General features: G+C 43.1%; 1 long non-coding RNA gene across 12 annotated transcripts in view; it reads right to left on the bottom strand.

Moving 5' to 3' along the window:
* Positions 1–454: 454 nt before the first annotated feature.
* LOC128118415 (uncharacterized) overlaps positions 455–6000 on the bottom strand; it is a 262810-nt gene continuing 257264 nt past the window's right edge. For 11 of the 12 annotated variants that reach the window (XR_008221194.1, XR_008221199.1, XR_008221202.1 and 8 more), the window contains 2 exons: positions 1979–2149; positions 455–1876 (listed from right to left, as the gene is read on the bottom strand). This is a non-coding gene — a long non-coding RNA (uncharacterized LOC128118415). Of the gene's footprint in view, positions 1877–1967; positions 2150–6000 lie in introns of all 12 variants that reach the window. The other variant, XR_008221197.1, reaches the window with a different exon arrangement.

The raw sequence follows: 6000 nt of genomic DNA, 5'->3' as shown, positions 1-6000 counted from the left end.
CCAAAGCAACTAGCATATAGCCCTTCACATATAGAGCTCAGTCGATAACTGACAATAAACAGAATGAAAACAGATTCAAGAGCCCAGAAAACACTTCTCAAAACTGTGCAGTTTTCTTGATTTCAGCTTGTCATTGGATTTAGCTGGCAGAGAGTAATTTCAGACTAATTCAATGGTATCATTGCTTGCTTGAAGCCATTAAATCCAGTATCATATGTCCCAGAGTCCATCTACTTCTGATCAGGTCTGTGTGGCTAAAAGCAAAAGTCCTTATGATATAACTAGACATTTTAATGGACCCTGAAAAAGTAAAATTACATTTTGAAGTTGTTTTTTTCTAAATAAATGCCATCTATGCATGTAGAAAATGCACAGTGGTTAAAGTACCATTATGCTTCCCTGAAATCCTAACCCTGATATGAGTTACTGAATTTTTACATAAACTTCACAGGCAGCATGTTGAGGGCTTTATTATCATTTCCATTTTATAGATGAAGAACTTGTGAATGAGAGGTAGCAAGTAAGTTGATAAAAGTTATACAAGACAGAAAAATCTGAACACAGCCAGATTTCCCAGTGCATCAGAAAAAGACAGGTCCTTATGGCTCCTTGCCAGGGGTTTTTCTCTGCATGATTCACACCTCATCAGCAGTAAAAGCCCTGGCAACAGGATGTCTTCTGTCAGGTTGTGCTGCCCCTGGGAAAGCCTGAGCCCTTGCTTGTCTTCTTACTGTTCCAGAAAAGGCTCAAGATAAAAAGTCCTGCAAGATAACAAAACTATGTCACTTTCTCCATCCAGGACATGCACCCGAGAGCCCATTGGTGAAGTCAATGAAGGACTTCCTATGCTCAGGAAGGGAGCCCAGGGAGGCAGTGGCTTGTCATGACAGGTGTGGAAGAGTGGAGAAAGGGATGTAGTAGAGGTAGGGGGCTATCCTTAGAATTAGGTGCTGCAGAGAGCAGGCCCCTTCTTTTTAATCCTAGTGTACTTTATATGAAGCAGAAAGGCACCCTGGGAAAGTCCTAACCGGGAAAAGGTCAGGTGCATGTCACAGAAGATGCACCTAGTTGCTGCCTTCCACCAAAAGATGTCATTGTAACTGTACTGCCCTTAAGCCACTACAACATGAACAGCTGCCCATCTCTTTCTTAGCCCTGGCCGGCTGAAAGTTGATTTCAAGGCCGTCTCTCTGTGACTCCAAGAAAGATCACTTGCATTGCAACTGATGTTTATCCTCCTGGATTGATTTCCATCAGGGACAGCACCATCAGTTCCCGATATATTTGCGATGTGGGATTTTTTTTAAATTATTATTATTATGTGTTTCTCTTGCATCATGGTCATGGCAGCTGTTTTGCTTACGCCACGCTCGAGCAGTTTTTGACATGTTTGTCTCCTTACTCCTGCTTCTATGCAGATTTTCTTTGATTCTGATCGCACGGCATCGATCCTGTTGCTGCAAAGAACCTTCCTGAAATGCTGAATGCCAATTACCTCAGACTGCACTGAGCAGTAAATTTTAGGATAGCCTCAGCAAAAGAAGTCACTGCAGTGTTTTACAAGAAAGGAAACTATAAAAGGAGTGTCCTTTAGATGCTTCTCTTGTTATTGCCCATTCAGGTCAGGTTTTATTGGTGCTTATTATCAAGGCAGAGAGTGATAACTGTGGAAACCATAGAAACCGATTATGACCAAATTGATGTTGCTTCGAAACACCAGTGACTCATGCTGTGAAACGCTTCCTGTGATCCATTAAGACGGGCCTTAGAGTTTTGTCAGGAAGGCCTGCTCTGTGTGCATTGTAGATAGATGTCAGCCACATGCTCACTGGGGAAGCTCTCCAAATTAAACGGCCTGGAAGTCACCAGGGTTTCCCTAGAAATAACACACCAGCCTTGATCAGTTTATTCAAACGAATGCCTTGAACTCAGGGGATTTTTATATAAAGAATGTATGAAACACTTACTGGATACCCACCAAGACCCTCTCTCTTCCATTTATTATTTGCCTCCAGTTCTTTTTGTTTCTTTTTCTTTTTTTTTTTTTAATGTGTAGCCCCCAGATGGTCTCGAACTCGTGATCCTCCTGCTTCTGCCTCCTTCAGCAAATCCTACCAGTGTGTGCCACCATAGCCGGCTGCTTTCAGTCCTTACAACGTTAAAGAAGAGTGGACAGGTTTGTTAGCAAGATGGTCCACCAGGTACCTAATAGATATCCTTTTCACAAAACAGTGAACACGCAGCAGCTTAGTGAGTGAAGGACAAGGGTAGAGCTTCACCACCACCACGAAGTGCGAAGCACAAAACCTCAGGCTGGCCACAGAGCAAAGGGAACAAAACAACATTCCTAACCCTCCCAGCTGTCAATCACCCACAACTGGACCGGACTTTACAGTGTGAAGGCAAAAGCAAGCAACCCTTGTGAATACTGGGGACTCCTGCTCCCCTTGTTTCTATGGTCCTACATCCTCAGAGGCCCTGAACTCAGTTTAGAGATCAGCCTGGGGTTCACACTGCTTGTGCTACTCTAGAGCCTAGGTCCATCAGAACAGCCATAATAACAGTACCTGAGCCCAAATGGTGTCCTGTCCCTCTAGGAGCAGGTGGACAAGCACAGAGGAGAAGCTGCGTCTAAGCTGGCTGAACATCAATGCTCCCCTCAAGAAAGGGGTGAAGCCGATTCCCTGACCCCATAAAATAGGAGCTGTGCCCTGATGGGGCAGACACACTCATTTGTATCCTATCCCCTGAGTATCAGATTCTGCAGTCCAGGGCAGAAAGCACATCTCAGGTGGTAAAGCATGCCATCCCTCTGATACCTGAATTAACCCAGTAGCTCATGGACTATGGGTATATCTTAGTGGTAGAGGCCTTGTCTAGCATGCAGGAAGCCCTCTGTTCAATCTTGAGTAACACACACACACACACACACACACACACACACACACACACACACACACACACGTAGTTCAGTAGGGAATCAGTCTTGATCCGGGAGAATAGTCATGATTCAGGTGCTGGAAACTACATGGTGTCTGATATCCAAAAGAACTGTAAGCTTGGCTCATGTGCAACACTCCATCCTCTGAGCCAAACAATGGTAACATACTGCCTCCCTACATCGGGACCATCTGATCATCTGACCACCTGATCTCCCTGAAACGACCCATCCCTGACTAGAGAAGCCAACACTGTACTGTTCCCTAGCACACAGAGCCCAAGTCACAGAGGCACCACACCATTCCCAGGTCCTGGGTACCACTGCATCTGCTCACATAGAACTGAGCCCTCTAACTGAGCCCACACTCATTCAGGGTCCAGAGATGTCATGGTTCAACACCCTCTCTTTTGCTGTCCAAATCGACATACTTCCCTGTTGACTCTAGAGCCGAATTGCAGCCCTGCCCTGGTTCTTGAAGGCCTGAGCCTTAGGAATGCTCTTCCTCCTTGGAACTTTGCCAGTGGTGTGTTCTGGCCACCGGGATTGGTCACAGCTGCGTCTCCACTCCCTGAGCTTGAATTATGTGGAATTGCTCACAGTGGCAGAGCTAATACCTGCCTGTGCCTAAGGGGGTGGGCATGCGCTCGAGTCACACATCCAACAACAGTTCAACAGGACACTCATGCAGAAACCCAGTTCCACTGCCTCTCAGCACCTGTGTCCTGGCACACACCACCACTGCAGCTGCCCGTGGGGCACAAGTCAGGCCTGACGTCAAGAGGGATCCTGGCAGCTAAGTCACTTGACTATGAGAAAATCAGAATAGGAGGAATCAGAAAGCCCTTGCTACTAAGATGGCCAGCCACTAGCTGACCACCACCACGGACAAAAATGCTCCACCCCAGGCTGTTGAGGTGGCCACTGTCACCATTGACGGTGGCACAGTTGACGAAGTTTCAGAGACGATATGTCCACACCCATCCAGAACCAGAGTTGTGGTTTGAGTGTGAAATGTCCCCCACAGGCTCACATGTTTGAACACTTTTGTTTTAATGGGGACCCCTGGAACAAAGACTTTTGCTCATACTTTATGGTACTTCTTCCTACAATTTTGTCTGCATGTAATTTTTAAATCCATTTCAATGCATTTGATTTTCAAGTCCATTTAATGTTTGATACATGTAGAAATAAGTGCTTCCTAACACATTTTGCCCCAGAGGGCTCATAAGAATAAATGTGCATGTGGGGATAGTATAATATTCAGAAAGGACAGGAAAGGGTAACCTGAGGTGACAAGGAATGACGGGAAGCAGGCAGAGGACACTAGTCATGAAGAGAATATAAAGATAATGGCTTTTCTAATGGTTAACTTTCATTTTTTTTCTTTCTTCGTGTGTTGGATAAATAAGTAAAAAGGTAATTCATAGCAAAAGTGTAAAACTCTAAGCGTAGCTCCATGCCTTCGAAATGGCCATTCTAACTGAACAGAAGTTCATTGAGACCACAGAGTTCGGGACTAGGCAACTGTTTGTTTGAATGTTAATCTGTGTGAAGTTTTTATTTGTGAGTTCATTATAGCAAAGTGACCTTGTGTATTGAAAAGAAAGAAAAAAGGAAGGAGGAAGGAAGGAGAGAAAGAAAGAAAGAAACAAAGAGAGAGAGAGAGAGAGAGAGAGAGAGAGAGAGAGAGAGAGAGAGAGAGAGAGGAAGGAAGGAAGGAAGGAAGGAAGGAAGGAAGGAAGGAAGGAAGGAAGGAAGGAAGGAAAGAGGAAAGTCTGCTTCCTGTTGCTGTGGGGTAAATCAATGAGGTGGTTCACAGAACGTTTCCAGTGGTTCTGGCATCTCAAAGGACCGCATCCGAGCTCATCTGGCCCCAGGCCCATTAGAGAATTTTGTGCTTTGCCACTTTGGACATAAGGACCTGTGAAAATACTGCCAGTCATTGGAGCTGTCGGGCTAGTTCCTTCCTCCTCCCAGGCACCTGAACTTCACTTGAAATGTCATGCGAACCTACGCTGACCTGTCGTGGTCTCTTGTCTCGTGTGTCTGCTGTTTCGTTCATTCGAGTCACCGTGTTTCGTGCGTGTAACTTGCTAACATGCTTTCAGTAACGCAAAATCCACCGACGATTTTCTTTCCAAAATGGTAAATCTTACAAATTTACACTTTCAGATGGAAGCTGGAAATTTTCCCAACAGTTCAAATGTTTCTAAGGGTTTGTATTACGTGCGACCATCGTTTCTCAATAGCATAGGCATTTACATTGTATCTTGTTTTCCAGTTTGGAAAACATTTATTATAATCATCCATGTGATTCTCAGAAAAGGTTATTAGCTTTTTTTTTTTTAGGCTGGTACTTCCTTCAATGTACTGGCTATATTTTTTCTTATATTTGTTATTGAAATGATATGTTTTCATTTCAAATTAGCATATATTAACATCTATTAATTATATTCTACTATATTTTCTGGGTTTGCTATGAGTAGTTATTATAAAGAAAAACTAAACATTCTATTTTTAACCAGTCACTTGGCCAAAACAATTGGCCAACCTTCCTTGCCATATTCTATTTGCGCACTCGGTATGGAAGAAGATACTGTTGTCATGATCCTTCTGGCAGTATGCACCACAAACTCAGAGAATAACTGATCACTGAGTTCCTTATCACTAAGAAATACTTTAGCATAAAAGTATACTACTGAATGAAAGTCAACATCACAGAATATTCTTCTTTATCGTAATTTGATTTTAGTTGTCAGGCCTAAAATTACTAAGATACATTCTTACAAAACAAAAGATATTAAAACTGCAATATCCAGTATTTTCATAAATTTCCCTTTTTGTTAAATTTCTCCTAATTCTTTTATATTCAGGAATAGTTTTATGGTTGGTCTCAGGAAACAAGTGACCATTATAGTCAAATCTTTCCCCACAGTAGTAGCAGAAATTAACCAACCAAATATTTTAATGAAGTATTTCAAAGCATGAAACTAAATCATCGAATTAAGAAACACACAGCCCTGTTATTTGTACTTCCAAAATTATACCTGAATAGACAG

Source organism: Peromyscus californicus, unplaced genomic scaffold (assembly GCF_007827085.1).
Source record: "Peromyscus californicus insignis strain IS unplaced genomic scaffold, ASM782708v3 Scaffold_22__1_contigs__length_63687245, whole genome shotgun sequence".
In the NCBI taxonomy this organism is placed as follows: domain Eukaryota; kingdom Metazoa; phylum Chordata; class Mammalia; order Rodentia; family Cricetidae; genus Peromyscus; species Peromyscus californicus.
This window is presented reverse-complemented; position numbering and strand designations above follow the sequence as displayed.